The sequence below is a fragment of the Castor canadensis genome, chromosome 16, assembly GCF_047511655.1.
Source record: "Castor canadensis chromosome 16, mCasCan1.hap1v2, whole genome shotgun sequence".
NCBI classification, from domain to species: Eukaryota; Metazoa; Chordata; class Mammalia; order Rodentia; family Castoridae; genus Castor; species Castor canadensis.
The window spans coordinates 46,579,406-46,591,894 of record NC_133401.1 but is presented as its reverse complement, the minus strand read 5'-3'; the positions used below and the strand labels follow the sequence as shown (position 1 = coordinate 46,591,894).

At 35.9% G+C, this 12,489-nt stretch overlaps 1 protein-coding gene and 1 pseudogene across 2 annotated transcripts in view; both read right to left on the bottom strand.

Annotated features, from left to right (window-relative positions):
* Window positions 1-12,489, bottom strand: part of Kcnn2 (potassium calcium-activated channel subfamily N member 2) — a 453,460-nt gene that overhangs the window by 236,744 nt on the left and 204,227 nt on the right. The gene's annotated exons all lie outside the window — the stretch shown is intronic.
* Window positions 9,837-11,585, bottom strand: LOC109702117 (phosphatidylinositol N-acetylglucosaminyltransferase subunit C-like; annotated as a pseudogene).

The window sequence follows — 12,489 nt, the reverse complement described above, 5'->3', positions numbered from 1 at the left end:
TAGAGAACTGGATGTAGGTCCATTGGAGACATTATGACATGGAATTTCTGAGTCAAAATTATACACATTTAACATATATACGGATGCATGTTGAACATGCATAACAGATGAGCACACTGTTTATTATAGGTGCTCCAAGAATTTATATGAATTTTATTATTCTACCTTTAAGCTTATAGGAAGGCAGCTCACCACAAGCCTCCCATCTTTCTTTATGCCCACTGAACAGAGACATTGGCTACCTTTCCTTTGTGCTCTTTATGCAAAGATGTTTGTACAGAGAACAATCATGGAAGACAGACTGTGCCTTCTTCTGTAGTAAAAGGCAGGTTTGCTTATTGCCTATTTAAAAATTAGGGGACCTAAGCTCAGGGTGTCTCTTCTGTAACCACTGTCAGGTGTTATCTGACAGTTACCATTTCAGCTCAATTTCAGGACTTAAGAAAATGCTGAAACTCTAGCTTCTGCTACTGCTGTGAAGGATAAAGCCCTTTGTCTCTGAACCAGAAGGCCTATCTTCTGCCAGCAGATACACAATTGTGATGCCTAAATTGTGAGTTTTCAGGTGGATAAAAGTCAGATGCTTTATGATTTTAGATAACTATAATGCTTTAAGTAATAGTCCAGTATATATGCCTTAAGTTTTCTGGTGGATCATGTCTCATTTTCTTGGTCTCTTATGCTCTTGAATTATGTAAATATGCTGTACATTTTCTTCTATTTTCATATTTTAAATTTGTGAACTTAATATAGATTCCATCTTGCCTATGGTGAAAGATAAGGGCCTCAGGTTTTTCTCTTCCATATGATAGCAATTATATTATTATTATCATTATTATTAGGATTTAACCCAGGGCCTTGTGCATGGTAGGCAAGCACTCTTCCACTGAGTTTATATTCCTCGCCTGTAACAGCAATCATTATTAAGTGAATCATCCTTTATTCTTTGAATTAAGAGTTTTTGCCTTGTTATATACTAACGTCCCATATGTACTTAAATCCATTTTGGAATATTTTAGGTCCACTTATTTGGATTCTTGTGAAAGCAGAAAAGTGTTTTGATATGGTAACTTTGTATATTTTAATATTCATCAAGGCATAATCATCTTTCCTATTTTATTCAAGATGTTTGGCTAGTCTTGAGCACTTACCCTAAGATGTGAATTATTTAAAATATTTCTTACTTGGTACAAAAATCTATTGACATGCTGAGAATTACATTAAATTATGGAATACTTTTGAAGCTATTGCTACTTTTGTGACAATAGAGTTTAACCACACATTTACTTTTTGTATGGGTCTTATTTAAGTACTTTGAAAATATTTCCTATTTTCCTTATATTATTGAATATCTTCTTTCGGGTAAACACTGAGATGTTTGTTTTTCTTTGGATCATTCTAAATGTAGACACATACATAAAGTTCACATATTTCAAATGGTATTTACCAAAATGAATGCAAAGTTACATCAAAAAACTTAACTCAATGGATAATAGATGATTTAGATATTGTTAGTATGCACAAAATGTACTAATTTTATTTATATTTATTTATTGTTGTGTTGGGTGGGGGTACATTGTGGCATTTACAAAAAGTTCCTACAATATATCAAATATATCACATATACACGCCACCATTCTCCTTTACCCCCTTTCTCCCATTCCTGGAACAGTTTCAGCAGGTACCATTTTTCCATTTACATACATGTGTATACAGTATTTACACTATATTCACCCTCTCACACCCTTTCCCCATCTCCTCCCCCCTTCCACTTGTACCAACCCTCCCAGACAGGACCTGTTCCACTAGTCTATTCTCCTATTTTGTACAAGAAAAAAAAATGACATTTTTGCTTGTTTAAGATAGCTACATAGGGAGTTTCCTTGTAGCACTTCCATGTTTATATGTATCAGAACCCGAATTGATTCATATCCTCTATTTTTCTTCTTTCTACCTTAGTCCCCTTCTTATGATGATTTCAACAGGTTTAAAAATTGTATATTCATTCTTGTATAGAGAGTACATCACCCACATTCACCTTCCTAACTTCCTTCTTTTATCCTCCTCCTCTCGTATGTGACCTCATCCCCCTAGCGTGACCTATTTTTCAAAATATTGCTGTATTTGTATTAGGCTTATATTCCACACATAAGAGAAAACGTGGCCTTTGGCTTTTTGAACCTGGTTAACTTCACTTAAACTGATGTTCTCCAGTTCCATCCATCTACCTGCAAATGACAAAATTTCATTCTTCTTTATGGTTGAATAAAATTCCATTTTATATAAACACCACATTTTCTTAATCCATTCATCACTTGTGGGGCATCTTGGCTGTTTCCATAGCTTAGCTATTGTGAATAGTGCTGCAATGAACATGGGTGTGCAAGTGCCTTTACTGCAATCTTTAATAATTTTATTCAGTCATTTTACCAACTACCATAGTGTACGAGTTCTTAATTAATCCTCTTGAGATTATAGCTATACTTATGTTATCAGTAAACAACTTTTTATTCAAGTGTTTATATTTATTTTTAAATGATTCACAAAAATATTTTACTAATTACATTAGCTAAAATCTTCAAGATACTATTGAATAATAGGCATGATAAGCTGATATTTCTGTGCCATTTATTATCATTTATTTTTGAAAATAGTAGTTTGATTTTTTAAATACAACATCAATGTAGTATTTATGTAAATAATTTTATATGTCTAAGTAATTTCCTTGTATTCTTAATTTTCAAGATTTTATGAGGAATAACTGATATATTTTATTACTACCAGTTTGGAATCTTACAGTATCATTAACTAATTATAATATAAGCAATATAAACAATCCATCTTGTTTGTGACTTACCTGAGCTTGTATTTCTAAGTTGTGACTACTCATGTTATTATTCCTTTAACATACAGCTATATCAGGTTAGCCACTTAACCCACAAAATTATCTATATTTTATTTGGGATTTTCCCATGAATATTCACAAATAAAAATAATTTTTCATTTTCTTATGGGTATTGTCTCCAATAAAAGTTTTGGTATTAGTGTTATGCTGGTTTCTCAAAATGAATTAGGAAGAATGATTCTTTTTTCTACTTCTTGAATTATTTAAATAATATAGGGTTTACTTTGTTAATGTTTAGTAAGAGTTTAGCTATAAAATCATCTAGTCCAATGTTTCGACAGTTTTATATTCCAATCACCTTTTTAATGTCTCCTATGGTTATTAGTGTTTGGTGTTTATAACTGACAGTTCAAAGCTTTAGCATCTATGACATCAAATGAAGAACTCAGAAGGTTTTGTCAATAAAATTGCAAAACAAATGAGAGTAAAGCTCAAAATCCCTCAAGAAAACCATTATAATCACTTCATTAAAACACACTGCTCAGAATCACCTTGATCCATGGGTGTGAGTAACCACTGGGGGCAGCCAGAAAACCAAAGGATTCAAATTATCAGACACAAAAAAGAACCTTTGTTTGCTCCCTTCCTGGGGCTCCTTGCACAGAGAGACAGATAGGATAAACACAATTAATCCACTCCCACTTTTTTGGGGGGGGCCCCCAAATCTTCTTTGCTTCACTTAGGCTTCATTTAAAAACAAGGTCAGGAAACAAAGTCATTTTTTCCCTAGTAGAAGAGCTTTTAATTTTTTAAAGCATCTCATGCCAGGTTTATCCCCTAAGTATATTTTTCCTAATGTTTCAAGAAGTACCTCTTCCCTGACCTCCATTCCTCTGCATCCTTCCTTCCTTCTAATGGAATTTGGTGGGGTTTTTTAGGGGGAGAGACAGGTGACATTGAACCTAGGACACTGGGCATACTAAGCACATGCTTTACCACTGAGCCATGACTTTGGCCCCTTTTGGTGGCTATTGAATCAAGTTACTGAAAGATGTCCCTCATTGTCACTTATTTCCTACATCACTGGGTTTATAATTTAATCTCTGCTCTTCTAGCTGAACTATTTCCCTAATTCTCCTTCCAGGCATGGGCTTCTTTCCATTATGCTCTTACTGTTATTTTGAGTCACCAGAATCACCCCCCAAAGAGCCCACTAACACAGCAGTGGCCTCTTCACAAAATGATTTAATTGCTTCTGATGCAGTCTCTGAACGTCTCCCTATCGTCATCAACATAAAAATTAAATCTGCTGCTGTTTGAGAAAGTGAGCCACACTGAGCATGTTGTACCACTAGGAGATGAGAATGCAGACCAGTAACTAAATGATAAAGACATTATCATCAGGCTCAAAAATAAATGAAGCCACATCAAAGTTGTCAGGAGCACGGCTTGTACTCTGTGTTCTCCATCTCAGCACAACACAGAGAAACAGCCGCCCTCTTCATGAGCAAAGGCCTCTGCGTTCTCATCTCTGTAAAAGGAAACATACTGCTGAGGCTCACAGGTTAGTGGATTTACATCCTAAATGGACATAAATTGTTACATTAACTCCCTATAGGAGAATGCGAGACATTTTTTAAAAATTGAATTTCAGTACAATAGAGATCAATAATCCATTTTTTTAATTAATGAGAATTAATTGTCCTTATGGAAATACTGTATGTTTTCCAGAAAATAAATAAATTAACCACACTGGAGATCTTTTGAAAAGGACAATTTGTAAGAAGATAGTAAAATACCTTACTTATGAATCTCTGCTGTGCGTCTGTATCTGCCTTGACTCTGGTCATTCTGCCCTTTGGCATTGGAATTCTATGTCTTGTATTTGGTGTATCTGTCAGAGAGACTGACTGTGCACCAAATGCTCAGCATTTCCCATTTGTCCAGATTGCCTCCTTTGCAATTGAGACCACGTGGCTTGATCTGACGAATGGACTCAAGCGTCACTTCTGAGCTAAGTCAAAGGCCAGAATGTTTCCTGCATCCATGTCTTCCTATGCTGCTACAACCCACAGGATACAAGATTGAGTCACTCAATGAAGTGCGAACCCACTGCAAGCTGTGTGTGACATAGCAATAAACCTGAGATTTACGGCTTATAAGCTGCAGCTAACAGCAGCCAGCAACAATTACCCTAAATAATACAGTGACGTGTTAAAGAAGTTAAAATGAACAAACTATAGTGATATGCAAAATGTGATGAATCTCAGTAAAGTAGCTACGAAAGTTATTTCCTTAAAGATTACATACAGCATAATATCCTTCTTCATAAAGTAAAACAATAAAAAACATCTGTTGTATATATTTATATGTGCTTTATATGTATGTATGCATAAATGTGTATGCTTAGTGTGCATACATAGGTATTTCAAATGCAGAAATGACACAGGTTAATGATAAACACTTGATTCAGAGTGATATTTAGTCTGGATAAAGGCAGGCGGTAGGTAGGGGCAGGGATGAAGGGCATATGGCTAAATGTCAGTTACTGCTTCTAAGATTTATCTTTTACTTAAGGTTGTGGGGTCAAGAGTGCTTATTACTTTAGGTGGATGGAGCAATGGATCGACAGATACATAGACAAAAGGACAGAGATAGACCAACAATGGCCATGTGGGTTGACCTTTGGATTTTGATTAGTTCAACTCTGAGCCTGAGGTTTTATGGAGAAAATCATATTAAAGAACCTGAACAGATTTTAGGACAAAAAATGGAGACAAACAGGAATTCTTCCCCTCCAAGAGCAAAGCAACAACACTTAGGTAAGATTTGGTTTAAATTATCAAAAGGAAAAGTAGGATATCATTAATAGGTTTTGGAAAGATAAATGACTATTCTAGAAGAACTAAAGAATGTGTATGGTAAACAATGCACTGAAAAAGCAACAGCTAGGCCACCATACCCCAAAGAAAAGAGAAATGTATATGAAAGACTCAATTATGAATGTTTATATATATGTATCTTTACATATCCTCATGAAGGGAGGATTGAAATGGAACCAGAACAGTTTAATTTTAGGTAGGTTTCAAATGTACCCATTTCTCCCTTTGCACCTTCAACACTACCATAGTATACTTTGACTGGCTAGTTTTCTTTCCTGACCAGCTGGGTGATTGTGAGGAAATCATTGAACTAATTTTATACTCAGTTTCTTCTCAGTTGGAAATAAATGAAAATGTTAATACAGAGTCTGATACTTAATTGTTTTCCAGAAGTGTTAACCAAATTTTAATCTCAAATAGAGAATAAGGAAAACAAGATTGTTATAATGTACATTCAAGTGACGTTTCAAGCAAGCTACTCTTTTGTTTATGTAGATTTTAGTCTTTTAAAAATCAATAGTTTAAGTTGAACATATTGGTACATGCCTGTAATCCCAGCACTTGGAAGGCAAAGGCAAGAAGATCATGAATTGGAAGCCAGGTTTGAAACTAAGTTTCACATTGTAACTCTGCCTCCTAAAAAACAACAAAAATAGTTTACCCTCACTCCTACCCCTGTCCCTCCCATCTCTTTCTCTGAGTCTGTTCATCCCAAAGTATTAAAAAAATGTATATACATTGCTGATATATATGTATGATTTAGAATGAGAATCATACCTATAGATTAACAACATATAGACCTTCTTTTAAGTAATCTATTCTCTTGTGTATAATATTTTGAATTTTCAGAGTAATTATGTTGTTCTACTTGGTGCTTATAATGAAGGTAATGCATGTCATCTTCATTTATTGTGCTAGCATTCCATTAAAACATTTACTAAAATTAGGGAATTTTAAAACCATGGAAACTTAATTGCATTGATTATCCTTTCTCACCCTCCACTGTTTTATAATGAAACAAAATAATGGATGCAATAATGAAGTGAAGGACAGTTGGATTTGCATATTTTATAAACATGCTTGGGCGAGTAACTGTGCTACTTTGCTTGCAATGGTAGTTAGGTTAACCACCTGTTTATGAAAGAAAGAACCCAATGTCCTCGGGGCAGGGAGGGGTTAAGAGGGGTGACTTTGAAATGGAATCCAGGTGTTCTCCTTTGCTCTTATGTGGGAGGAGATGAGAAAATAAAGCTTTCAAAAGAATATTCATGTGTACAGAACAGTTACCTGTGAAATTGTGAAAGCAGTTTTCCCATAGTCCCTGAAATAAGATGAAAATGTTTAATTTACTGAGTGTTACTGCAGGTAAATTGAAAAACTCCCAAGATTAAACTCATGAAATACTCTGAATGTACTTCATCATATGAAGACTCTCTTTAAGAAGAGTGAAAGAAGTCATTGTTCTTGACCAGCCTTTGCTCCCTAAGTCCATCCCAAGAGCACCCAGTACTGACTAGGTGGACAGCCATCCTGCTGGTTTCCTGGATGCCTCCAGCCTTTGGGTGAGCAGAATGTTGTCAGCATCCTGCCTGCCTGCCCAGATACACACATGCACTAGGACTGCAGATCCCTGACAGCTGGGATGGAAGCACCAGTGTCATATCAGGTGAATGACCTAAATAAAAAGGTACCCCAATACATCTGGAATCTACTTTGTTTGATATCCTGCATTCATCCAATGTAAGAGAAATGACAAATCCATATGGATCAAAGAAAAATGGCACCTGATGAAAGTATTTGAAAACTGAACAGAATTATAGAAATTAAATGGAAGCTGTGTGTGTCTCTCAGTCCAATCTGTTCTTCTTCTCTGTTTATTGGAAATGCTAGTCTTACATTGCTTGAGAAAGAGAGAAAAAAGTACATGTGACCTGGGAAAAGTAACTTCAAAAAAGGAGATCAGAAACAAATGAAACATCTGAAAACATTCTAGAACAGAATTCAGAAAAAAACTCCCAACAAATTTTTGATACTGTCAATAAAGTACTAGATGCAGTCTTTCTGTAAATAACCAGTTGACAAAAAAAATTAAATGAGGTAAGGATGGATTGCTACAAAACAAAAAAATGATCTAGCCAAGTTGAAATTCACATTGGAGGCTATAGCAAGTCAGCTTAATTCTAAGAAGTCAGTGAACTGTATGAAAGATTCAAAACCCTTCTCAGAACTCAGAAGAAGAGGATAAAATTACAACATGCAAGAGCAAATATAGGAATGGAGACTAGAGAAGAAGTATGAAAACAAGCAGTTTTCTTAAAGAGGAGAGGCATTAGCACAAAAGCAATCAAAGATAAAGTACAACCCACTATTTCCTGAGCGAATTAAGTCTTATGGCATTCTCACTGTGTTTAACTATGATAGATTAAAATACTTCTTTGGTAAAACTTTGAATTGTCAGAATAGGAAAAGTTCCAGTATTTTTTAACTATAAAAATAAAGGGAGAAAATTATTTCTGAATATCTCTGTTGAGGAAAAAGGAAGTAGTTTTTCACTAAGCACCCAAGCCAGACTGGCTCCAGACTTTTTCACTACAGTATGAAAGAGTCAAGGGAGAAAAATGCAACTAACCAGGAGGAAGGATTAATGCCCAACTTAAAAATAAAAACATATGAGAGCTGTTTTTTATGAATTAAGGCAGAAGTATGGCCTTAGACATATGAGCAATCAGAAAATACAGTATTTGGGCACCCCCTATTGGAACCCCCCCCACCCTGGGGGCTCTACTTCCTACTTCACACTTTTCTATCTCAATAAACTCTCCCACTTTACACTTTTAAAAAAAGAAAATATAGTATTATATACTGTAAAACAGGAAGAAGTACTCAAATTGACATGATAGAGCATTATCTAGGGTTCAAATTTCCTGCTGCTCTAAAAAATGAGACTGTTGAAAGCAGTAAAACCAGTTTTAAAAAGTAAGAGACTAACTAACTTATTTTTGCACCTGGTAAGCAAAAACTAAAAGTGTGAAAATTGGTAGTAAGCATTTTTTTTCCTTCAAAAGCACCTTCCTACTTCATGTTTCACACTGTTAATCAATCATAGAATTATTTTCTGCCGAGCTCTTCTGAAGACTCAAAATCTTTCTGGACATAGTATTCTGGGCAATCATCAATGGATTAGAATTGGCCTTTTCAATAAAACCACTTGACAACACAAGGCTAAAAAACAAGTAACATAATTCAGTGGGAATTCTTCAGAAGTTTACCAAACGAGATCACCTAAAAATGACAACAGAGAAGACTTGCGAAACCCTTTGGTTCAGCCTGATTGACTGTGAAGGATTCATTGTTGTGAATATAGTTGTGTATCCACACAAATACATAAAAATGTCTTCTGAAAATACAGATCCCAGCAATGGAACACATGTGGACAGAATACAAGGCAGCATGCACATTTAAAGAATTACTGATAGTTACTAGTGACTATTTAGTTTCCACTTTTTAATGCTATTTTTAGAATTCAGAAATGAAGAAAAGGAAGTACTGTATGATGGGTCATGTTTTATTGCAATTTTCATGACACTAATTTAGAATCTAATTTAGTGTAATAATTTGTGGAGAAAATAGGACTGATGATATATTCTGCTCCTATTCCAATTCAGACTAGACTATTAATTCTCTCTCCAGTGGAGCCTTTCACCTTTAACAATTTACTCCTACATGCTATGCTCTGTTTGAACTCAAAGTGATAGAAAGGGTGGCAAATCACAGATCCTCTGGCCCCAAAAGTGGCAAATAATACTACTGAGATGACTACAATTTTTATATTACTTATACTTAGAATGCCAATTTATAGACGTTTAAAATTGAAATCAGTAGATTAAAAATATATGAACATTATTTTAATTTACACAAAATTGTACATATTAATTAGAGTACCATGTGGCCTCAATACACATAAGGTTCAAGTCAAAGTAGACATATCTATTTTCTAAAATATTTATCATTTCTTTGTGGTACAAACATCCAAAATCCTTTCTTCTAGCTTTTTTTGAAAGATAGTGCATAATTGTTATCTATAGTGACCCCACAATGCAGACCACCAGAGCTTATTTCTCTTATCTGTTGATAAGTTAGATAAGAGTATCCATTGATAAAGCTTTGTCCACCCCTCTCTCTTCCCAGCCTCCAGTAACACTATTCTGTTGTATGAGATCAACTGTTGCATATTTCACATGAGTAAGATCATGAATGTTTTCCTTCTGTGACTTATCTCACGTCACAATAGTGACCCCCAATTCCATCCATGTTGTTACAAATGACAGGATTTCATTCTTTTTATGACTGAATAGTAGTCCATTATTCATAGGTGTCACATTTTCTTTATCCATTCAGCAGTTGATGGATACTTAGGCTCTTTTCATTTCTTGGCTGTTGTGATGTAATAAACAAGAAAGTACAATCTAATTTCAACATACTGATTTCATTTCCTTTGTTTACATACCCAGTAGTGGGGACATAAAGTAGCTCTATTTTTAATGTTTTGAGGGATTTCCATATTGTTTTCCATAGAAGCTGTACTAATTGATATTCCTACCAACAGTGTGTAAGGGTTTCCTTTTCTCTACATACTTATCAATACTTGTTATCTTTTGTCTTTTTAGCAGTAGCAATTTTTTTGGATGTGTTGTGTTTTTTTAATAAATAGAAACCACATCACTTCATTTGTTACAGTGAATAATAAATGAGAGGCAATAATTCAAGAGGACATCAATAAAGCTTTTATATCCACAAAATAACAGGAGAGGGAAACACCTTCACCACCCAAGACTCTGGTTAACATTTTTCTTCTGACCTTTGTCCTCTCACCCACAGTAGCCTGCTGCTTCCAGATGATACTCTGCCTTCAGATGTGATACTGGTTAGGATGTGAGTCTTATAGCATGCTTTAATAATGTAAACAAGGTTCCTAACTTAGCTGAGGAAGCTGGACAAGTCTTTGATTTCAGCTTCATCTCAAGGCCCATGAATGTTTTCCTTAAAAGGCTGCAAGTGAATGAAGTAGTAAGGGCAGAGACATGAGACCGAAACCAGCAGAAGGGCAAAAAGTATGGCACCCACACCACTAATGGATAGCAGACCTCCAAAGGCTGAAAATGCAAAAAAGCTACTGCGTGGTCCCCACATAGCTGCAGGGAGTACACACCTTCAGTTTCTTCTGTTAACATGGGCCAGAGTGCAAAAATCTGGATGGCAAAGGTCACCATGATGAAGCATGCAGGGACCAGGGAAGATGTGAGGCCAGGCAGACTGAAGCAAAGATGGTTATGTTCAAAAACAGTGTGCTGGATACACATTGAATACACTGTGACAGGACTGACCACAGTGGAAGAGCATGAGGCACCCTAACAGCACAAAGTCTGACATGGTAGATAGTGTCAATACTGTCAGACTCTGTCAGGGTCTTCAGCACTGGTGCAAAACCTCAAATGGAAGTAGTGAAGACCAGGGCACTCTTTAGGTCAACCCAACTAGTTCATCTACTCTCCTTCCATCCATCTCTTCCATCAGTGAGATACAACAAAACATGCCCAATCAATGAAAATGCCAGGCCAGTCCCCAAAAGCCAATGGGGAGCCAGAAAACCCTCATGCATACATCACCAGATAATACAAAACATAGACACTGCATGGCTGCCGTATTACCACACTGGACTCAAATACCACAGCCCAATACTTTTATTTCCTGGCATAGATGTTTTTCCAATGCTCGTTCCAGTCCACATAGTTATCAGGGAAGGGCTGTCACTCATATAACACCTTCTATTGCTTCACCTCTTTGCAGGTTGGGCACATATTACCTTATCCTCTCCCTCAAATTCAGTCTACTTCCATCTCCCTTGAGGAAGTCCACGTGGTTCTTGTTATTCATGAAGTTTTGTATAAGACCTCTCTGGAATTTCCATGCTGATAGTCTATGTATCTTTCCTTATTTACAAACTTCAGCAACCCAGGCCAGGCCTGTGATAGATGACTTTGTTCTCTGAGGCAGGACAACACAGCTAAATTCCTGCTGGGAGTTCCTAGGTATGGGTGGCTGGGGGAGGGTGGCTGCCCCAGTAGTAGCAATTCTAACTGGAGTAGATGATGTCATGTGGTGGGTTTGATTTGCATTTCCCTCATGAGTAGTGATATTTAGCATTTTGTTTCCTGTACCCATCGGCCATCTATATGTCTTCTTTTGAGAAATGTTTATTACCTATTTTTAATTGGATTTTTTTCTACTGAGTTGTATTAACCCCTAATCAAATGTACAGTTTGCAAATATAAAAGTATATTTTTAACTGAATTCAATATTTTGAACTCAATACATTTCAGCTGACTTTTGCCAAGTCAGATGAATAAATTTATCCAACTGTCCTTTAGGCCTCTCCACCTGTAATAACCTAATGTCAAATAGTAGAAGGTAGTAATAGAAAAGTAAGGTGTTCCATGACAAGGTGAAGATAAAGAAAAGGATGGATGTGACCAGTCATCTAGGAATGGAAGTCAACACTTAGAAGAACTGCAGGAAGCTACAAGAGAAACACAAGAGTACATGAAACAGCATAAAGACAAAAGCAAGACTCTTCTAGGAAAAAGAGGAACGAGTCGTGCTAGTGGGGATACAGTGGCTGTATCTGAATACAACATTACATTGACAATAACTAGACAATGAAAGGGAAACAAAAAAAGGAGATGCCAGAAATTTCATCCGATG